Genomic DNA, 23,089 nt, shown 5'->3' with positions numbered 1-23,089 from the left:
GTTCGAGCCCCGCGTCGGGCTCTGGGCTGATGGCTCAGAGCCTGGAGCCTGTTTCTGATTGTGTGTCTCCCTCTCTCTCTGCCCCCCCCCACCCCCCTGTTCATGCTCTGTCTCTCTCTGTCCCAAAAATAAATAAACGTTTAAAAAAAATTAAAAAAAAATAGTTTTTTTCTAATGTAGTATTTTTCTCCTTACATTCCTGAACGTTAACCATAATTTATCACAATATAGTATATTCTTTTAATCATTGAATTCAGTGAGCTAGTACACATTAGGATCTCTGCATCGGAATTCACCAGTGAGACTGGACTGTAACCTACTTTTAGTGTACTGTCTTTCATCAAGTTTTCATACGAGAGTTAAATTGGCTTCATGAAAGGAAATGGCAATCTTATCCTTCCTAAAGAAAAGAAATAATAAAACTAAGGTTACAAATCAGTAAGATGGAGAATTTTCAAAAGTGAAAACGATTACCCAAAGTACAATTTGTTCTTTTAAAAAGAGACAGATAACCAGTTGCCCACACTCCCCAGTCTGCCCCAGAGGGCGCCACGTGACACCCGCTCTCCTGGTAGTTAGTAACAGCAGCCCCTGTCGCCCACAATACCTTACCCACAGGGTGGACCTGCCACCACGGACGTGGGTTTGAGGCTGTGCATGAACCGAATCACAGGGTAAACGTACCTGGTCTGTCTGGGTTGTAGGCTTCTCACTGGCAGTGTAGGAATCGTAACATTCACCTCCCTGGGAAGCTGGCAGTGCACCCTAAATAAAGCAAGTAAACTCTTAACATCTACACAAAAGTAAGTTGACTCCAGCACCAGTGACTGCCGTCCCTGCGACCCACCAAGTGGAGCAAGGATCCCAGCCCCCAGACTCAAGAGAAGAATCCCAGAGCCATCTTGACCAGAGGCAGGGGACTCCGTGTGAGGCCACACCACCACGAAGTGACAGAAAAGATACGTGTTGGTCTCCTCCCCCCAATTCCTGGCACAGGCCTCCTGATACCCTGGTAATGTCCTGGCTGATCGGAGTGTCTTTTACTTGTATGAGGTGACCCCAGGGGGTGTCCTTTCACCACAAAGACCAAGCCAGGATTAGGAGCTTGAAATTTCAGCACCCTCCCCCTCCATTCTCTCGGGAAGGGAGAGGGGCTGAAAATGGACTGATCATGCCTAAAGCAAGGGGCTCAGAGGGCTCCCATGTCGGTGAACACATCCACATTCAGGGAGGGTGACACCCCAACTCCAGAAGCTCCTGTTCTGGGGCCTCCCAGAACTCACCCCACGCGACTCTTCGTCTGGCTGTTCATCCGCACCTTTGTCGTGTCCTTTAATAAGCGGGTAAACGTGTTTCCCTGAGTTCTGAGAGCTGCCCTAGCAAATGCTTTACTCTGACGAGGGCGAGCGTGCGATCGCGAGATGTCCAGCCAAGGTGGACAGAAGTCGCGAGGACCCTGGGGACCCACCCCTCATGGCCCACAACTGAAATGGGGGTTGAGGAACAGAGTCCCGGGACTGAGCCCTGACCGGGTGGGATCTGAGGCCTCCTCAGGGACACAGCGTGGGGCTGAGCGAAAACGTGGGACACGCAGCTGGACGTTGGGGAGAACCGGTGTCAGAAACGCGTGTGGGCATGCGCACCGGCGGGGAGCTGACGGCGGCAGGCGGGCGGGAAGAGGTGCGCATGCGCACGGGCCGGCGGGACCCAGGACGCTGCAGGCCTCCAGACGCAACGCGAGGGGCCCCCCCCCGGGAGCACCTCCTTCAGCGCCGGGGTTTCAGAGCTTGGGCCAATATTCCAGCGTCCTAAATGTGTCAGGGAAACTGCCAGAAGCGGCGGAGCCGACAGCACGGTGCCGACGAGGACCACAGGCAGGTGAGGCCACGTGGGCCCGAGCGGCCCCAGGGCGTGACTGGAGGGGGTGCGAGCTGCTGGGGCGGCGGACGCTGGCCCTCTTCGGCCCGAGGTGCCGGCGGCTTGGAGGCCACGTGACGCTGCCCCACGGGTGAGGGCCACGAAGAGAAGCCATGATTCTCGCGTCCCCAGGTTTCCGGTCTTAGCTGCAAACTTGCAGCGGATCCCGGCTCGGGGCTCAAGCTTGTATCTGCGGGTCTCTCGGTGGCCCTTCCGCACCGGTTTTCCCCGCCCTTCCACCTGCCGCGGGCCCCGACCCCGCACCGCTCACCGGTGACCGGGCCGGCCGGGAGGTGCCTTCTCTCCCATGTCGTCTTGATGCGCTTTATCTCGGGAAGGAGACCCGTGCGGGACGGAAGGGAGTCCCCTCTTCCGTCTTACTCTCCAGGGGTGCCGGTGGGACACGGACGGCATTGCTCACGCGTGTGCGAGGACCTCGGGGTCACACCAGGGCCACCAGCCAGGCCGCGGTACCTGTGCCCCTGCCCCGGCCCCGCGAGGGTTAGCGCCGGCTCGCTGGGGACAGGTCTGGTATTCCCCGCCCCCACCCTCTGGACAGGCTGACCCCGCCGCCTCCCTCCGGGATTCGCCCTCCTTCAGTCCTTTCTCCACTTCAAGGCTCAACCCCAAGGTCAGCTCCGCTGTGAACTTTGCCTCCGCTCTCCCCTGTCATCTCCCATCTTCCCTCCTCACTTAGTATCTGTGGTTGCCAGTCTCAACGTCCTTATCCAAACGTCTGTCACAACACCCGTGACACTTTATTCTCTCTAGCTGATTGTGGCTGTGTCCCTCCAATGGACTGGAGCCTCCTTGAGGACAAGGACTTGGTCAAAGTTCTTCTGTAACCCAGTCAACATAATAAAGTAGCCAGCACATAATCGGTCACACTTGGTTTCTTTTATCCCCTCTGCAGCCAAATGTAGAGGAAAGTCAAAACCTTTATTCAGAACGATTAGAGATCCCGCCGTTTCCACCCTATTTACCACTTCCTCTCTTCCCCAGATGTCTCAGGAAAGAATAAACAAAGTCAGGCAGAAAGTCAATTTTTTGGGTACAGACATGTATATGTTTCAAAAGGATAAGCAATAACATCTTCCTTACAAAAGGAATTCTGTCTTAAGGCCACAGAATAAAATAGGTAAAAAGGGGATTGTGAGAGTTAATTTGCATTTAGTTCAACATCTACTTGTGAATAAGTCAGTTTGCAGATAATCCAGTTGAATTGCTGGTTTTCAAACCCATTTTCCTAAAATGGATCTGCTTCTTTGTAACTGGGAACTTCCTGGAATGTGGACCATAAACACATAACTTATTTTCACGTTAATGACAAGCTCATTTGTCAACCATCTGCACCCATTAGTTTGGACAGAATCTTCCTTTGTGAACATGCCCCTCAGAGAGTGGTAATTTAAACCAGGAACAGGCACAGTGCAGCCCAGGGTCAGAACCACACCAGAGTATTTCCAGAAAGCTCTAGACTTCATCCTGGGAACACGGCTAACTACAGTAGGTCTTTCCTTCCTGTAAACATCCCCACCTTTGATAACCTTCACCAACCTCACCGGTTTTCCGAGTATGGCCTGGCCCTGGCATCATCAGCAACGCCTGGGCCTGGTGACTGGTTAGAAATGCAGACTCTTGAGTTCCAGCCCAGGCCTGCGGGGGCACAAACCCTGCACGTGAGCGACTCCCCACATCCGGTTCCTTTACCTTCAAATGTTTTTAACCTTTTACAGCCCACGTGTCCCCTCACAGCCGTGGGAAAGAGAAAGTCACCCTGCCTCTGGGCCTGGCCCTCACCACACCCTGCCTCTGGCCCGGCCCTCACCACTAGTGAGTGCACAAACAGTTTCGCAGAACATCCTGAGACCGGGCGGCTCCGTGAGCTTGTCTGAACACAGACAAAAACAGGAACACGTCCAAGCCACAAAAATAACCAAAATGTTTTCCATCCTAGCGGAAATGACTGGCCGTTGTCTCTGGGCCAGTGAAAGCTTTGGATTCTGTTTATCCCTGTCCTCATCCTGTACCCACTCATAGAATTGCCCCTGCTTGAGGACAGCATCCAACCATGTCTCAGTATGACCTAACAGAAGCCAAAATCCTCCCCCAAAAAGTCCTTTTCAGTCACTTCTTGCTAACGTGTTGCAGGGTGCGCTGTCTCCCTGGATACACTGAGCAACAACCCTGCTTGCTCAGGAGCAGGTGCGTGCCTGGTGGTCTTTGACGGTGCCGACACGGGCGTTATTGCACAACCTTGCTGCTAGTTCCCCTCCCTGAAAAGGTGATTCCCAGTCCAACCCAAGGCAAGGAAGAAACGGAGATACTCTTTAGAAACATTTACAGTAATGTGAGAGAGTGATTTTATTGAATCTAAAAGTAGGGCATCGGGCTGCGTTTTGTATACCAGTTACTGAAATTTTATTTTCCTGCTCCTCATAATAGTGTCTTACAAGTGATCAGCATTCAGTTTTTAAAAGAGAAAAGCTGGGGCGCCTGGGTGGCTCGGTCGGTTAAGCGTCCCACTTCGGCTCAGGTCATGATCTCACGGTCCGTGAGTTCGAGCCCCGCGTCGGGCTCTGTGCTGACAGCTCAGAGCCTGGAGCCTGTTTCAGATTCTGTGTCTCCCTCTCTCTCTGCCCCTCCCCTGTTCATGCTCTGTCTCTCTCTGTCTCAAAAATAAATAAACATTAAAAAAAATTGTTTTTAATTAAATAAATAAAAAATAAAAGAGAAAAGCAGTTGGTTCTTCATCACCAGTTGTTTGAGAAGCACGGTCCCAAAACGTTCTCTGATACTTTTCTTTTTCAGCACTGCTCTCATATTAATCTTCTTAAAATTCTTAAATCACCTTAAAGTTATACCCTTTCTCAGTCATCTTTAGCATTACAATCTCCTCTGTTTTCCAGTTGGAGAGGAAACTAACGTAGTTTGAATATCTATCATATGTTACTAATTATACAAATTTAAATACACTCAATACCCAGGAAAGAATTTTGATTTAATTCTATTGTTTTCAATTTTTATTTATTTTTAAGTAATCTCTACACCCAACGTGGGGCTTGAAGTCACAACCCCAAGATTAAGAGTCGCATGCTTCACCGATCGAGCCAGCCAGGCACCCCCCCTGGCCAGGAAAGAATTTTAAATAAGTATCAGCATCCTTTTCCAAAACCTAGTTCCCAATGTTTTTATGGGTGAATTTTTTTTTTAAACATCAAGGAACATATATATCGAATGTTATTTAGACAAGAATAAAGCAGGACAGGCTTCCTAATTAATTTTTTAGAGCCTATCTAGTAGAACAAAGCTCATCAATATAGCATTTGAATATTAGAAGATGGTACCATTAGTATTGACGTAAAGGTGCTGTGCCAGACCCTTATTGGGATTGCTGCTTCTTTTTTGGCTGATGTCATCAGGTACCTACTGAGTGTTGGCACTGTTCTCAGCATGCAGCGGCCGCATTGGGGCCACCACCCCTTCTTTCCATAATAAGCATTGTCATCCTTGGCTACAGAAGTAGGGGGACACAGGTAGAGGCGATCAGAACTCCTCACCCCTCTGGTGTCAAGGGCGGCTCCAGAGGTGTGCTTATGGTACACGTAGAATAAATCCACTTTCCCCAGAATTGTTCTAACTGTAGGTAGCAGGGAAGTAGCCTTTTTTCCTTTGTCGTGAGTCATTAGGATGCGGGACAGACTGCCGGTAGGCTGCACCCCCCCCCCCCCACCCCGTGCCTGGAGAGAATCTGTTTGACATAGTAGGTAACAGGTCAGTCCAAACTATGGGGATGCAAAAGATACAAGAGCAAGGGAGAGACTCTCAACACTGTCCATAGGATTCCCTGAGGCCGGGTCTCCCCTGGCGCCCGCACCCTCCCTTCCCCTTCCTAGGGCTTGGTTTCATTCCTAATTCCCAAATTCCTGTTTTAGTTTAAGGTAGTTCGATTTCCTTTTCTGTCATTTTCCACCCAAAAGCCTTCGCTAGCACAGATCCTCAGTGAGTGGCGGGTGTGGTAGAAGGAGCGAGGGCCAGAGAAGGGACAGGTGCAGCCTTAATCCTGTGACCACTCTTCCCTTGGCCTCTCCGAGCTTCACGCGCTTTGTTTGCAAGCTGGGGTTAGAAACAGCCCACTCCTGAGAGTTCCACTCAAGCTCTGGAAGGGCAGGGAATACGTCTCAGCTCCCTTCTTATGTCCCCAGCACTTAACCAATTGTCACAGACTGGGCCCTTCATAAATATTTATCGAATGAAACAACAAATGAAAGCTTAAATTGGGAGGTAAATGCCAGAGCGCTAACGCTCCTACAAAGGATGGCGAGCGCATGCGAGACTCACCTTTCTCTTCCGTGAGAAGACAGAAAAGAATCTGTCTCTACTCGGATCTGCTTGTCACTCGTCCCTAGTAGAAACTTCTCACTCACCATTTCCCCCCAGGCACAGTGCCTGGGAAAGGGCAGCTGGGAGAGTCGAGGCTGCAGAGGCAGCTAGAGGGAGGGAGGTCCCAGGCCGCCAGGAGACTCCTGCGACTACACTTCCTACCCACTGAGGAAGAGGCATGGCTGAAGGAGGAGGGCCAGGAATGATGACTGGTATGTGACCGGCTTCCAGAAGGAAAGAGAGAGGAAGAAAACTAAGAGGACACTGGAATCTCCAGGCCTTTGCTCTTTGCTCTCCCAGGCCCTGGCCCCTGTGTCCCTCAAGGGCTCCTGCAGGGGAGGAAAAAGCTTTCCATCCCTCTCAGGGTCCCTGGTTGGATCCGGAAAGTAAACCGACAAGGACAGATTAATAGGAGCAAACAGTACAAATTCGTTTAATCGAAGTTTTACGTGACCTGAGAACTTTCATAGGGAAATGACCAGCGTTTTTACACCAGGTTTGATGGTGAGGGGACAGGATGGACAAGTGGGATAGGACAAAGGGGATGAGGGGGTGAGCTGGAGGAGGCCTAGCCAGGCCTGCCTGCTGGGATTCTTCTCCCTCACCCCGGAGGTGAGGCTGCTCCTTCTCTCCTCGTATAGGGAGGACCCCTCTCACTGGAGGGTCTCATGACCTGCACTGGGGAGAAGGGTCAGGGGAGGCCAGAGAGACCGCCCGCTTCTGCCCTCTTCTAACGCTGTCCCTCATCTTTCAGGGTAGTGTGTCCTGAACCCCATCACTTGAAAACCAGAGGTTGGTTTAGCAAAGGTCCTCATGGAGAAAGCCAGCTCTTCGGCCTGTTTGTATTTTTGCTTTTCTCACTTCCCGTTTAGCCTTTGAAGATTCCTAACTTCATCAATTTGTTGAAGTCTAGTTTTCTAAATGTCCCTTTATCCTTTATCCAGCATTTGTATGCGTTTTCACTGTGAAAGTCAACTGAGGTGTCTAGGATGTTGTATTGCCAGTGACACTGGTAATTCTACTTGACCATTCTCACAGAGTTTCACTGATTTCATTTCAAAAAGGTTCCCTTTATTTAGTGTTCTCTCTTTATTATCACAGAAAATCTTAATGTTTTAGTCTACCTGGTCTTTCCTCTCATATTTCATCATTAATTCTAGGGTTTCCCAGACTTCTTAAAACTTTCTGATGTTTAAAGCAAATACGTGCTCAGGAGTGTATACAGTTTTTATAAAACAGTCAACAAAGTAGGGGCACCTGCGTGGCTCAGTCAGTCGAGCATCCAACTTCAGCTCAGGTCACCAAGTCACAGTTAGTGAATTTGAGCCTCATGTCAGGCTCACTGCTGTCAGCACAGAGCCCACTTCAGATCTTCTGTCCTCCCTCTCTCTCTGCCCCTCCCCGATTCACGTGTGCACTCTTTCTCTTTCTCCCAAAAATAAATAAACATTAAAAAAACTAATAATAATTTTAAAAATAAAATAATCAGTCAAACAAAGTAGTTAAGAGCATGAGTTCTGGACGCAAACGTCCTGGCTTTAAATACCCTTTGCCACTTAGCTGTGCGGCCTGTCCCTTGGACTTCCTCGTGTATAAAAAGGGGATGATAATAATAGTACCCCTCCTTGTTAGGGACTGAGTTAGTTAATATATGTAACGTTCTTAGAACATGGCCTGCCGCTCATAAGAGCTATATTGTGTTGATTTCATTCAAATTATAATTCTGACCAAATTATTAAAATTATTACTGCTATCCAGCACCTGTCAGTGACAATATTTATAAACCAGTAACATTTTTGCATAATCCTAGAGGCTTGAGCCTCACTGGCTGGAGAAACCGTATGAAACCATGCTCCTAGGAAGCATAGGGAAGCTAGACCTAAGTATTTTAGACAAAGACAGAAGTAACACTGACCACATGCTGAGCCAGATGCAACAGTAGGGGTTTTCTATGAATTGTCTCATGTCTTCTTTCTAACATCACTTTGACAGAGGTGCTCTTATTATTCTCATATCCCAGCTGAAGAAATGGAAGTTCTGAGAAACTAAGGGGCTTCCCTGATGCTTGCAGATGAGGCAAGGACGGATGGAGAATCGGGCTTTGGATGCCACAGTGAGTATGTTTAGCGGGGCAGATGCCCAGCCTCACATCTCTGGAGTCAGCACATGCTCATGTCCCCTGAATTCATGGGTACGGTTCCACATTGCTGTTGGATGGGACATAAGACACTCCTTTGTCAAATAAGTCCTCCTGGGGCTCCTGCATGGCTCAGTCGATTAAGTGTCCGACTCTTGATTTTGGCTCAGGTGATGATCTCACGGTTCGTGCGTTTGAGCCCCACGTCGGACCTCGCACTGACAATGCAGAGCCTGCTTGGTATTCTCTCTCTCCCTCCCTGTCTGCCCTTCCCCTCCTCGTTCTCTCTCAAAATAAATAACTAAACTTAAAAAAAATAAGCTGTTTCCAAAACGTGTGTGTGTATGTATGTGTGTGTGTGTATATATATATACACACAAACGTGTGTGTGTATATATACACACATATTTATCAGTACTCCTCATTCTCATTTCACCAAAGAGGAAACTAGAGCTATACGTCTGTGGCTTGGGCTCCACAATTAGAAGTGGCAGAAATGAGGCCAGAAGTCCGGTCTTCTAACACTTAACGGCAGTGTCATTCACTACGCCTGTCTTAACCCTGAAGTCAGGCTTTTTTCATTGGTGTTTTATAAATACAGTATCTGATTTATTTGATATGGGGAAAATACAAATTGTTTTGTTAATACAGAAACCCAGGGAGTTGAAAATTAGATACTTTAGTATTGTTAAACTTATGGTTTACAACAAGCAACAAGACAATTCAAAACCAGACAATCTGAACATAAGTACCTTCAAAGAAGTAACCGGTGTCTAACTATGTTAGATTATAATGCCACTGTCCTTACAGCCACAGCACCTTTCTAATATGCTAGAGGGTCACCTAAGCCATCTGGTTAATAAGAAATAATATTTTAAGCCTCAGTACAACTTCCTTCTTCCACTGAAGCCTACTCACCTGTGAACAGATAGAATACAAAATACAGTATAAATTAAGACCAAGGCCACCCTGAATGAGACCATGGGTCACCACCTCCTCAGGAGCTCACGTCACCAGTCCCTGAGCTCCAGGTATCCAGCGAGGCCAGCGCTCGGTAACAAGAGTACACAAGACGCAGAGGCCCTCAAGCAACTCAGATTCCGACGTGTTATCTCTGACACTTGGAGACTGGAGTGTCGCAGCTAGCTGAGCAGCTAAGCCTTCCCTTCCCCCAGCCTGTGGGGGTCCTCGTGTTCCAGAAGGAAGGGAACTTGACGTTCTCATCTTCGTGTCCCCAGGACCGGGCACAGAGTCCTAATGCAGAGTGGGTGGGGATACCTGTCTTTGGAATGTTGTAACAAATGAACGAAGGAATCAGTGAGTTCATGGATGTTGCTGTGACCGTGTGACTGTGTCAGGGACAGGATGGTTCAGACGTGGCACCTTCCTCCTGTGGTCACAGACAAGGTCCATGTGCAAACACCAGAAGATTTCTGTTCACCTCAAACTCAATATAAACCAGTCATGTGAGATGTGGCTGATAAAAAATTATGAAATAACTTGCAGTTGAGTTAACTGGAGTATGGTGCTCAAAAGGGAGAAAGTTAATAGGGCATTCTTCCCTCTACAGTCACTTCCAAATGTTCCAAATGCCGTGCTCAATTCAAAGGGGAGTGATCTTTCTTTCCCAGATAGACACTCTCCCCGTTGTTCTGTCTTCTTTTCTTCCACTGGCTTGGAGTTTTGTTTGGTCCTCTCTTTCTAGCTCCTTCAGGTGTAAGGTTATGGTGTTTATTTGAGACTTTTCTTATTTCTTGAGCAGGCCTGCATTATTATAAACTTCCCTCCTGGAACCACTCTTGCTGCATTTCAGAGATTTTGGACAGTTGTATTTTCATTTTCATTTGTTTACATGTATTTTTTAATTTCTTCTTTGATTTCTTTGTTGACCCATTCATTCTTAGTAGCATGTTGTTTGTTCTGCCTGTATTTGTGTATTTCCAGAGTTTTTCTTGTGGTTGACTTCAAATTTCATAGTGTTGTGGTCAGAAAAGGTGCATGGTATGACTTCAGTCTTTTTGAATTATTGAGACTTCTTTTGTAGCCTAAAATGCAATCTCTTCTGGACAGTGTCCCATGTGCACTTGAAAAAAATGTGCATGTTTGGGGATGGGCATGTTCTGGATATATCTGTTAGGTCCATCTGGCCCAGTGTGTCATTCAAAGCCACTATTTCCACACTGATTTTCTTTTCTTTTTTTTTTTTTTTTTTTTTTTTTTGCAACGTTTATTTATTTTTGGGACAGAGAGAGACAGAGCATGAACGGGGGAGGGTCAGAGAGAGAGGGAGACACAGAATCGGAAACAGGCTCCAGGCTCTGAGCCATCAGCCCAGAGCCTGACGCGGGGCTCGAACTCACAGACCGCGAGATCGTGACCTGGCTGAAGTCAGACGCTCAACCGACTGCGCCACCCAGGCGCCCCTCCACACTGATTTTCTGTCTGGATGATGTATCTATTGATGTAAGCGGGGCATGAAAGGATCCTACTATTACTGTATTACTGTCAATTTCTTCCTTTATGTCTGTTAATATTTGCTTTATGTATTTAGATGCTTTCATGTTGGGTGCATACGTATTTACTATTGCTACATCCTCTTGTTGGATTGTTCCCTTTATCATCATGTAGTGACTTTCTTTGTTTCTTGTTACGGTCTTTGTTTTAAGGTCTATTTTGACCAACATAAGTATTGCTAACCCAATTTTTTAAAAAAAGTATAATATAACCTCAAGATTGAGTTAACGGTAGCATGGTGCTCAAAGGAAGAAAAGTTGGTAGAGGATTCTTCACTGCTGTGGCCACTTCCCAGACATTCCAAATGCAATGCTCAATTCAGAGGGCAATGATCTTTCTTTCCCAGATAGACCCTTACCCTCTTGTTCTGTCTATCCTACCCACAAAAATCCTTCTCATCCTATCTTCCCTCTCTCCATTGTCCTCAGAATTCTCTCCTGTTCCACAATACCACTCCCCACAGCACCAATTTATTTCTCTTTCCCCTAAAGCCCTGTTATGTTACGGTGCTTATCTTTTTTACCAAATTTTTTCATTATTTATTTACACCTTATTTATCAAAAGAACACAAACTGCAAAGCACTGATCAAAGGCAATTGATTTTTATTATTTTTGTTGTACTTGCTCCCATGTGCATTTCATAGCATTCGATGGCGATCTTCAAAAGGCCAGTGAGAGACCTTTGTCATTTCTTTCTTTTTAAATTACACACCACACCAAGCTAGTTGTTCTGGGAGAAGAACAGAAGTTACTTATCTTACCGTTGATTCAGACATCTACAAGCCACGACAAGAGGAAGCTGATACACTGGCCGGGAACAAGAGCAAACATTCTCACCGAGCCAGGAGCTGGGTTTTGCAACATCTCTTAGTTTATAGATCTGTAGATATATTTTCACGTACATAAATAAGAGTTAAGCAACTAAGGATGTAAACAGGTCGTTCCCAGAAGAGGAAATGCAAATGCCTAATAAAATAACCAAAGGTGTGCTGTCTCAGTTAATAAGAGAAATGCAAATTGAACAAAATGAGACTCCATCACTTGCCTATCACGTTGGCAAAAGACAAAGAGGTAATGTTCAGTGTCAGCAAGAGTGGGAATATAAATTTGAAAGTACATTTCACAATACTGATCAGAATTTTTACAACACACATGCTCTGACTGAATAATCTCCTTGCTAAGAATACACTCCTCAAAATCACTTTTTCCGTGTCGCCAGGATATTGGCTGAGGGATGCGTGCAGTGCCGTAAATTTAAATTAGGAGAAATCAGAGATAACCTAAATATCTGTCAAAATAATTAATTTTAAATAAACTATACCCATGCACTGATGCCACGCTGTCATCGCAAAGGAGGAAGTATATCTCTTTGTGTAGCTATGGAAACATGATCACAATATATTGTCCAATTAAAAAAGCAAGTTGTGAAACAATAACTACAGTGTAATTCTTTTTTGTGGAAAAAAAAGACCTGTTGTATGTTTCCACGTTCATATAATTGCACGTACAAATCTCTGCATAACTGTATGTGCAAAAACACATACAAACAAAAACAGAGGTCTGGAGAGATAAAAACCTAACACCTGTGGTTACCCCTAGGGAGGTCAAACAGGAAGGACTTTTTTTCTTACAGACTTCTGTGTATTGTTTAAATTGTCTTTTTCAACTTTCATGTGATACTTATGACTCCTTTTGAAATAGAAAATAAACCTAGTAAAAGTAGAGGCTTTTAAACGTTGTTATAAAATGTTTGAATATTCAAGGAAGCAGTGATCAAACTTCAGAGACTTCATGCATGAAAAATCTCTTTATTTTAAGCATTCTTTAGAACTCTGTGCTCACAAAATTATTCACATATATTTGTGTCAGTTACAGAAAACTGAAACCCTGTGTGGCAGCCCAGAACAGTCCATTCTGTGTGGTAGATGAGGTGAAAGGAACTAAATTAAGAAAAAGAAATTTCTCTGACACTTTGCTTTTAAAGCATTGACAACCCAAGTGTAGGGCTCTCAGAAACAATTCACCCAATCATTGGTTGATGTGAGGGGCCCCAAATTCAAATGCCACAGGACAGGCAAGTCAGGTAGCAACATCAGTGAGGCCAGCTGGGAGTAAGTAAAGAGGGAGGGATGTTTGGGGCGAGCACTGTCTCTAGCTAGTTGGGACTGCATCTATCAATATTTTAAGAGGAATTAGACATGAGAATTTTTTATCGCAATACCCCTGTGTTTTACATTTTAGCAACAAATTATTTCAAATCTTAAGTGCTATGTTGGTAAACTGCAAAAGCCAAACAAAACACCTCTCCCCCCTGGACTTGGCCCGCAGTCTCCCACTTGCCATACTTGGGCTCCACTGTCCTCGCGGAGTCTAGGGGACTAGTTACAACACATCCTTCATGGCCCACATAGGCTTGTTCTTCTTTCATGAGCCCTTCGGCCATGGTGTTCTAGAACATGAGTTCAAAGATAGTTTAGATATTTCTAAGTCACTAACTGGAATCACATAGTATTTGTCTTCTACATCTGGCATATTTCACTTAGCAGGTTTCCAGAGCCCATCCATGTTTCAGAACTTTGTTCCCTTTTGCGGCTGAAGAATATTCCATGGTATGGTGTATAGTGGGATTGTTTTTTGAAGCAGGCTCCACGCCCAACCCAAAATCAAGAGCGCACGCTCTACGGACTGAGCCAGCCAGGCGCCCCGTCTTTTATAAGAAAAGCATACTGGTCCTCATTTCCCTTTCCAGCAGGACAGCATCTAAATAAAACTCGTGGAATTTCCGAAGTCTGAGAAAGTTCAAGGTGTCTTTTGTTATGTTAATGAGGTGGTTTTTGGAAAGTCCCTCAGTCACTAGAGCAAGATAACTCGTTGCCAGGGGGACCAGCCAGGTGACTCACAGAACGGGAGACTGCAGTCCCAGCCCCTGACCTCCAGGGAGAGGAGAGGGGCTGTAGGTAAAAACGAGGCCCACAGGTGATGGTTACATCACCGTACCTATGTAATGAAGCCTCCATTAATACCCAGAAAGGACAGGGTTCAGAGAACATCCCGGTTGGTAAACAGTGTGGAGATCTGGGGGCCAGTGGCTCCCTGGAGCAGGCGAAGCCCCGTGCCCTATCCCCATTCCTTGCTCTGTCCTTTTATAGTATGCCTGTCTGGTGGTTCCTGAGTTCTGTCCTTTTATAGTAAGCCAGTATTCCAGTGACTAAAGGGGTTTCCTGAGTTCAGTGAGCCACTCCAGTAAATCGAACCCAAGGACAGGCCCTTGGAACCTCTGATTTATAGCCAGTCGGTCAGAAGCACGACTAACAACTGGGGTGACTGGCAGCTGGCCACCGAAGTGTGTGTGTATTGGGCGTGGGAGAATTGAACCCTTCACCTGTGCCATCTGAAGCTCTCTCCAAGTAGGTAGTGTCAGAGGTGAATTAAACTGTAGCGCATACAGCTGGTGCCTGAGCATTGCTTGTTGGTGTAGGGAACTGAGTGTCGAACATTTTCCATGCGTTTACCGCATTCGGTTTATCTGTTCCTTTGCTGATGGACGCTCGTTTCCCTTTGTCAATATTGTGAAAAATGCTGTAAATATTGGATTTACAATATCTGAGTCCATTTTTCATTCCTTTGAGTATATACCTGGGAGTAAAATTGTTGGGTAATAGGATGATTCTGTATTGGACTCTGGGGAACTGCCAATCTGTTTTCCACGCCATCTGCAGCATTTTACATTACCACCAGCAACGCATGTAAATCCCTTATTTTTACGATGAAGAAGTCAAGAGTAAAACTGGTTAGATAGCTTGACCTCATACACGGTAAGTCAGCTGCAGGGCTGAGATCAGAAACAAATACTGAGGTCCCAGGACAATCTTCTTTCCGAGGTTAACCTCACCAAGATACGAGTCATATGATCAGGCAAATGGCAGCGATGTCTGCACAAAGACTGGACCATTGGAAAGAGTCTCCTTAATATATCTGGGGGAAAGAATTTGAATAAGTTCTGGATTTTGCTCTCCATCATAGAATTTTGTTTTATTGTTTTCTTCCTCAGGTCTAAATTCAAGAGAAGATTAAATCATGCTTATCTTTCATCTAGTGACCAACCAGGTGCCCAACACATTTTTTATCATTATTACACTTACAGTTCTAAAATTAAGGCTTAAAAGTATTACGTTATATGTAAAAATTTTAACTTTAGAAAAATGGGAAAATTAACAAAAGTGGAAAGGAGAAAAAAAAAAAGATTACCTGGAGAACCATCACCCCTGAGTGCTTTTTCCCCATGCTTTTTTTTTTTTTTTTTTCTAAGAATGGTGTTTTTTGTTTGGTATATATGGTGGAATTGTAGAATCTTCAAGTTTAAAAAAATTATTACAGTTTGGGAGAGGCAAACTTAAAAAATAGAACAGGAAAAATAGCTATTCATACCCAGCAAACCACAGGCAAACCCTCCTACCAACTCAGCAGCCCTCACAGTCTTATGACATCCCTTTTGGTGGTATGTTATTACTTATGTGTCCTATGGAAAACTTTCATTTATCCAAATATAAGAGCCTCAAGAGTTTGGCCACAGCTTATACCAATCTGTTCCTTCCTCCATGATGTCATTACAGTAGGTGCCCCTCAAAGAACTTGTGGATGATTTCTACTGACTTCACATCACCTTCGAGGTTAATACTCCCCTGAGTCTCGGATAAGGGGTGACCCAACCCAGTCCCTGAAGGGCTTCCCGTTCTGTGTAAGAAATTAGTTCAGTAATCACAGGCCGTTTAAACGTCATCCGAATCTTTGCCTAACTTGAAGAATACTGAGTGTAATTCCACATGTGACGTAATAGCGCTTCATCCGCTTGGCCCCATCCATCTCTCTGGGAGTCTTCAGCCCACAGGTGACTCAAAGCCCTGATCTCAAAAGCATCACCAAAAACTCCCTCTAAACGTCATCCCTGTGTTTCTTTGTTTTGCTTTTCTTTCCCCTTCCTTGGATTTCTTTTGCTTCTTCCAACCAATAAATTATAGCCCTTTGCATCATCTTGGCATCCGTTCTTGCTTCTTTGGCTCAGCCCCTCTCTCCTGGGCTGCTGATTCTGCTTAACAAAGGTTCAGGATGGGGCTGGCACACTCCCCCCTCTCCTGGAAGGGGGACTTAGGAGTTAGGACTGGGGGGAAGGCCTGGGAGAAATCACAAATGCCGATAATGTATTACCTTGCTTTTATTACATGATGAAATTCTCATATATCATGTATTATTTATTTGGGGTGGGCTACATGAAAGGTCTTGGGAAAAATTACGTGGCCACTTGAAAAGGTACAGTGATGAGTTTTCTTTGATGATGGAGGCCACTGCCTCCCTACCGTCCCCTCTTCAGGATGTCACCTTGAGGACACAGCAGACCTGGTAAAAGTGGCCTGAGCTTGTGATCTCACAAAGCAAAGTCTTGGGCCTCCTGACCCCTGAAAGTGTAAACACTTACTGAGTCAGCTCACAGTCTCCCTCGGGTATGATGAGACCATCACAGGGTCTATCCTCTCGTCTCTCCTGCCTCTCCCCCACTTTCTGTATAAATTTACGTGAAAATCTCTCCAGACTCTGTAGTCACTTGTAGCTTACACCCATGCTATCGCTGATCATGCTTACCCAGCCTTGAAATCATGTTCTCTTTCTCTTCTATGTTGTTACAGAGGGGGCTTTTGTTGGAATCTTTCTGTTCTATTTCCCCAGCATTGCAATGATCCTCCAACAACCAGTTTCGTCTCTTCAGCTATAGTTCTTCCCGTCTGCTGTCACTGCAGGTGATACCCCACGTGCACCTCTCCTGGGTGACAGTGGACTTCGGTAACGCCCAGCACTGCCCAGACGGAGCACCGCTGACCACGGAGACACCAACACATGATCATCGAAACTTGGTTCTACCGTGGCTCGCTCTGCCCGCGTTCTGGAGAGAGGCTGTCTTGCGGGACTCAGAGATGACAGAGGGACATTGAGGCCAAGTTCTGAGAGTGGCCCGTTCCAAGGAATGGGACGTGGAACTATCGTCCACCCAGGTGCTCAAGCCACAAACCGAGGGGTCAGCCTTAATCTCTCTTTCTGTCACCCGCCACGTGCAACCGACTCCACACCCAGTCCACATCCCAAACCCATCTGCGGCTTCTGTTGTCGCCACTTCTATGGTGGTTGGAGACGCCACGCAGTAGGCCTCGGACAAGATTCCCCGTTTCTACTCTTGTTCCTTTAGAGAGCTGGTGTAGTCTTTTTTTATTTCTGTATTTTTTAAATTTTTAAAAATGTTTATTTATTTTTGCAAGAAAGAGAGCCAGGGAGGGGCAGAGAGAGAGAGGGAGACACAGAATCTGAAGCAGGCTCCAAGCCCTCAGCTGTCAGCCCAGAGCCTGACATGGGACTCAAACTCCTGGCCGGTGAGATCATGACCTGTGCTGAAGTGGGCAGTTAACCGACTGAGCCACCCGGGAGCCCCTGGCATAGTCTGTTTTAAAAATATAAATCATAACATATCACTTTGCCAATTCTCGAATGGCTCTCCTTCATATGTAAATTAAAATCCACACTTCTCGCCTGAATAACCCCAACCCTCATCTTGTGCCTCTCTGCCCTTACTCACCAAGCTCCGGCCACAGTGGCTTCCTCTCTGCTCTCCCAACACCCCAGGCTTGGTTGAAATGTACTTCCCCTGGTTTTTTCACAGGCCTCCTTTTAAGGACTCAGCTTGACAGTTACCTTCTTAGAGAAAACTCCCCTGAGTACCTGTCCTGAAGTAACCACCCAGTTCCACATCACAGTGCTGTTTCCTCAGCACAGCGCTTACTTCTGGCGGGGTCCTTGTGTGTATGTGTGTGCCTTCAGTCTCAAACTTTTGTGGAGTGGATGAAAGCTAAGGCCTATTCCTCCATCTCCCTGGTGGGAGACAGGAACTACTGAGCAGGGGTCAAGACTGTCAGAAATTTGTGGGGTGCACGGTGGCTCAGTCGGTGAGGCATCTGACTCCGGATTTTGGCTCAGGTCATGATCTCATGGTTGTGGGCTCTGGCCCCACATTGTGCCCTGTGCTGACAGCTCGGAGTCTGCTTGGGATTCTCTCTCTCCCCGTCTCCCTCTCTCTCGCTCCCTCCCTCTCTCCCTCCCTCTCTCTCTCAAAATAAATAAACATTAAATAAAAAACTGTAATAACTTTATTTCAGATTTTTTTTAACTTCCTCATCATAGCTATTTTATCTTTTGTCAATTTCTTCATCATGATTAGCCCTGAAACTCTGGCCATAGAAAGTGCTTATGATCCGTGCAGCTGGCAGCGGTGGCCTGGGGGCTCGTGACCATGTCCGTATGCAGGCTCAAGGAAGGAAGGGCACCGAAGAGCCAGGGTGGTCATCTGTGACTTGAACAAGGAAAGGAAAGTGAGCCGAATCCCTGTGGCCTCCTCCAGAGAAGGTCTGACAAACAAGCAGGGACTAACCGTGAAAGAGCTCAGGGGGCTTCCCCGCGTCCACCGCCAGAAACCTCGATCTCGGATCTCCTCTTCCTCCCATCCTCACGACATGATCCTGCCCAGATCGCACACTGAAAACTCCCACCCCCTCCTCTCCCCCAGACAAGTGCTGTGGTTTCAGACACAGCTCCCCCCTCCCTTTTGGAGAAGTCATTCCTTCTAAACTGTCGTCTGCCCGGAACTTTCTTCTCTGACCTCCTGGTTTGGAGAGCAAAACCCAGTTGTGTAGGAGTGTATGGTCTCTGCCATTGGATCTTCACCTTTACTTGGTTTTTGCTTCTTGTGTTCTTTCTTTTGCTCTTAATGCACGAATCCTGCAGAGCATTGAATACAAAATAGACACCCAGTAGATCCTTTTGAATTAATTGTACTCTGGGGGAAGAAGCATGAAGGAAGAACGAAAAACAGAGGGAGGAAGAAGGTGTGAGTAGAGCAGGGGCTCCAGAACACAGGGGAAGGCAGCAGAGTACAGGAGAGGGAGGAGGCCCAGAGAATCAGCACGCCCTGTGAAGACTTAATCACAGTGGATACTCACGTGCTGTCGATCTGCTAACATGGAAGCTGACAGGAAATTGGCAGCGGCAGGGAGATGGCCACAGACCAACCCACACTCTTTTGTTCAGTCCTCCCACTGCCTTGTCTTATTAGCTGCTCCCTCACGGTCTCAAAGTCTGGAAAACTCGGGCTCGTTCCTCATGCAAATACTGATTTATCAACAGATTGGCTTATATGCAGTTAGAAGGTAATTACCTGTGCACACCTAACCGGACGAGCCTTCCTTTATTACCTCTTTTTCTTTGAATGAATAAAAATTGACCGTGGGATGTAAGGAATTGCAGTGATGGAAAATGAAATCTCAGTGTCTTTTGTGCAGACTTAACAAGCAGCTTCTGTCATTCCTATCTGGAGACCATTGCCCTTTCCAACCACTCACTGGGGTCTGTCATTTTAGGAGGCAGGTAAATCTGTGCTATTTGCTGCTGTTTTCCAGCACTCAGCACCGCGCTTGGTATATGACATGAGTTCAGTAAATTTTTGCATATTGACTGATTGAATGAATGAATGAACGAACGATGGTCCCAGTCTCTACTTCATCCTCAGGTGACCTTAAGTCTAAGACACAGATGTATGGGAAATACAGAATGGGTGGGGGAAAACATGACTGAGGGAGAAAAGTACCGTAGTTTGCTCTCTTTATGTCCAGCCCACGTTCGTTGTACAAATACACACACACTGAATGCCTTCTCTATGACGGAAAGTGTGTTACACTCCCAGGCACAAATGCCAAGACACAGACCCTCATTCCAGTGCGTGCTGGTCCAGTATCACATCGTGGCATCCACCACCCTCTGTGTCAGTGACTAGACTCTGCCCGTGCATCTGTCCTCCCACGAGGCTGCCAAGTCCATCAGGACACTGTCCATCATACTGTAAGCACGCAGCATTGACAAAGCATCTAATGGAGATTATAGCCATCTGGGGGTGGGGGGAAAGGCGTGTACAACTGGATAGAGCCAGCGTTCTTAGACGGGAGAAGGAAAGCTGCCCCTTGCTGACCTGGCAGGAGAGGAGGACATTGAAGATGCTGGGTGGCTCTCAGGATTGGTGGATGGTGTAGAGAATCATGACGGAGGCTAAGCCTCCAGGAATAATGCCCCAAACCCTGCAGAACTGGTCCTGTGAGAAACTGTTTCCCCTGCAGCTCCCCACCAGTACCACATCTGCATCAGACACTGGGTCTTATGTCCCCGTCCCCGGGGGAAGGGATGTTGCTGTGAGTGCTGGCCTCACAGCCCCCTGCGTCCGCTGCTGTTGGAATCCGCAGAGCTGGGCGCTCCAGGCCAGCCTGGTGCCTCTGCCTGCTCACACCGGGGCTGAAGCTTCACGTGCACGAGTCGGATTGGCACAGCCTCTGACACATTCTGGAGCCCAGCTGCAAAGGAGGCTGAGGATTTGAGATAGAAAAACAGACAAGCTATTCAAAAGATGATGAGTGGCCATAAGTACGACCAGTGTCCACTGTGTTACAGCAATACGGGATAGGAGCCGAACCAGAAACCTGCATCCAGAGACACTCTTCGGTTCTCATGGGACCTGCGTCCCTGGAGGAGAGACAAACACTGAGCATATACATGAGCGTAACGATGGAAACTGGTAGGTGCCACCAAGACACATAAAACTGTGAGGTGCAGTCTCCAAGAAAAGCTTTTCTGAGATGAGCAGAGAGCTAAATGACATGAGGGGGTGGTAAGCAGAAAGGCTCTGGGGTGGGAACTGATGTGGCATTTCTAAAAAACTAAAAGGAGGCTGGGGCTGAGTAAGTGAAGGGGGAGAGGGCAGGAAATGGGGCTCGAAGAGCAGCCAAGGACCATGTTGCGCAGGGCCATGATTTTGGACTCTGGAAAGTGGCAGGCAGGGGAATAGCAGCATCTGACTTATATTCTAGAAGGATCACTCTGGCTGCTGTGGGAAGAGGGTAGAAGTAGGGTGACCAAGCTGGTCAAAGTATGAGCAGGGAGATGTGAGCACCAAAACCTGCCTGGGTGACTGGGGAGAAGAAGAGGTAGGAAGGGAATCTCGAAAGGTGACTGAAAACTGACCAGGAGAGGACGTCAGCAGGCATCCTGGCAAAAGGAAGAGCAAGAGCAAACACGCAGGGCACAGAAGGCCCCGGAACATTTGGAGAACTTCGAGGAGTCCAATGAGGTTGCAGAGAGGGATCCAGACATGAGGCTGGGAAGGTGGGGGACAGCTAGATCGCCAAGGGCTCCTGTGCTGTTTGAACTTTGCACATCAGCAGGGTCTAATGGTGCAGTGGTGGAAGCAGAAGCAGATCTCCCCGGGGAGGGCAGACCTCCCCTAGGACTTTGCAGGAGGACAGGAAGGACATGGTCCCTTCCTTCCCCAGCCCCCTCACACTGGAGGAAACTGTGGGCCCACCCACAGTTCTGTGCCGTGACTACCAACGCAAAGCTGGTGGTGCGGAAATCAGACAACAGGATGGAGGTCATTCAGGTCAAGGTCAGTTCCAGAAGAAACTGTCATGTTCACATTTTGTCTTCCAGACTTTCTCGTTTCTCTTCTGGGGGCATCTTCCATTCTACCCCAGATTCCCAGGTACATGTACACCAAGCCTGAAAGGAAGACTCACATGTAGGATGGTCGAGAGAACAGAGGGGGGCATTTCAGAAGGAGAAAACAATGTGTCCCGATGCCAAGGAACTGGACACCTCCCGTGTCCGTGGGTGGCCAAACCGAGGCTGGAGAGGCACGTTGAACCTGGGCTGTGAAATGCTTGGTCAGTGGGCTAAGCAGTTGCCAGAACAATTTATTCCTAACCCAGACTCCCCAGTGGAGCTTGCTGCAGGGTGGAGGCCAGGGAGTGCTTGCTGGGATAGATTGCCCTCTTCAGTCTCTGTGATCAGTCAAGTCCATATTGATGGACTTTGTGAGATCAGTAAGTATATCCCTCCTAACATAGTTTTGGGAACTTAACATTTCAAGGCAACGATGTGGCCTTTATGACATGAAATCTGGGTCAGAGATCAAAGATCTGCAGCGGGTAGAGAGTGGTAGCTTGGGGATTCATAGGGATTTTAAGTGTCCTGGATCCTGCTGTTTTCCATCTCAGCTGAGGGGTCCCACTCAATCTTTGTCGTTGTCCTGCATCAGCTACCAGGGCCTACAGGTCCCTTCAGGGCTCTTAGCAGGAACAAAAAGCTGACTTTAGAGTCACTGCAAGTCAAGACAAGTGAGTAGAATCGGCTCCGTCGGCTTAAGAGGGACTTGGCCCCAAACTATTCCGAACAGGTTATTCCATGAGAACTGGGCAGCAGCCCCGAGGGAAAGAAGGGAGGAGCAGGGCCTGGGTGGCTCCACTCCCCGGCTTTGGCTTGGTTCCCCTCTCCACTGGGCTCTGCAGGCACAGACCTGGAGGGCACGGGCGGCCAAGGATGAGGTACAGCGTGGGGTACAGGACCCCCATGGAAAGTGCATCGTTCCTACAAGACCGAAATGCCGAAATGGTGTCGGGGAAGAGCGGCCCAGAACATAATGGCTTCTGTCCTAAAAGCAAGCTCCTCCTGGGATTTGTTACAACGGGTACTGATGCAGATCCTTCCCGAAAGCCCAGTGGTGTAAAGGGGGGTGCACCTGTCCAGAGATCGTGGCTGTTTTATGTGTGGATTTAAACTAGGAATTTGTAGAGCCCCCACCACAGCTGAGACTGGGTCCCCCGAAGATAAAGTCCAGCGGGTCACGACCCCAAGAGGCCTCCCCCGGGGCGCGCAGCTCAGCCAGTCTGCAGCTTCCCCGGTGCCGCTGGGCCACGTGGCCCGGGCCCCACCGACCACCACCCGACAACTCCTTCCGGGCCCGGGAGGCCCAGCGCCCACTCCGGTCCCCGACAACAACACCGCCACTTCCGAGAAGAAAGGAAACCGCTGAAGCTTCTGGGGCTCGCCCGCGAGGCAGGGGGACCCGGCGCCTCAGCGTCCGGGTGTCCGGGCCGCGCCCCCGACAAGCCCCGCCCCAGCAGAGCTCCACCTCCTACTCGGCCTGGGCCCGCTCCTCCGCCTCCGCCAGGTCCCGCCCCCGCGTTCTGCTTTGCCTCGCAGGCCCCGCCCTCGACCCCGCCC

General features: G+C 47.8%; 3 long non-coding RNA genes across 6 annotated transcripts; 1 reads left to right on the top strand and 2 right to left on the bottom strand.

Annotated features, from left to right (window-relative positions):
• Positions 1 to 216: 216 nt before the first annotated feature.
• Positions 217 to 1,612, bottom strand: LOC109491755. The gene is made up of 3 exons (XR_002145214.3): positions 1,284 to 1,612; positions 685 to 765; positions 217 to 400 (listed from the first exon to the last, which is right to left on the bottom strand). It is a non-coding gene; the product is annotated as an uncharacterized LOC109491755 (long non-coding RNA).
• An 80-nt stretch (positions 1,613 to 1,692) lies between these two features.
• LOC111556549 lies at positions 1,693 to 18,801 on the top strand. Of its 4 annotated transcripts, XR_006585844.1 has the most exons (4): positions 1,694 to 1,878; positions 8,321 to 8,413; positions 16,744 to 16,995; positions 18,210 to 18,801. It is a non-coding gene; the product is annotated as an uncharacterized LOC111556549 (long non-coding RNA). The 4 variants fall into 4 exon arrangements; XR_006585843.1 differs by lacking the exon at positions 18,210 to 18,801 and having other exon boundaries at positions 1,693 to 1,878; positions 16,633 to 17,324; XR_006585842.1 differs by lacking the exon at positions 18,210 to 18,801 and having other exon boundaries at positions 16,673 to 17,324.
• Positions 18,122 to 23,037, bottom strand: LOC109491756. Its single transcript, XR_002736027.2, has 2 exons — positions 18,420 to 23,037; positions 18,122 to 18,341 (listed from the first exon to the last, which is right to left on the bottom strand). It is a non-coding gene; the product is annotated as an uncharacterized LOC109491756 (long non-coding RNA).
• Positions 23,038 to 23,089: the final 52 nt, after the last annotated feature.

Source organism: Felis catus, chromosome D1 (assembly GCF_018350175.1).
Source record: "Felis catus isolate Fca126 chromosome D1, F.catus_Fca126_mat1.0, whole genome shotgun sequence".
NCBI lineage: Eukaryota > Metazoa > Chordata > Mammalia > Carnivora > Felidae > Felis > Felis catus.
Note: the sequence above shows the minus strand (reverse complement) of the source record. Positions and strands in the feature narration are given on the sequence as shown.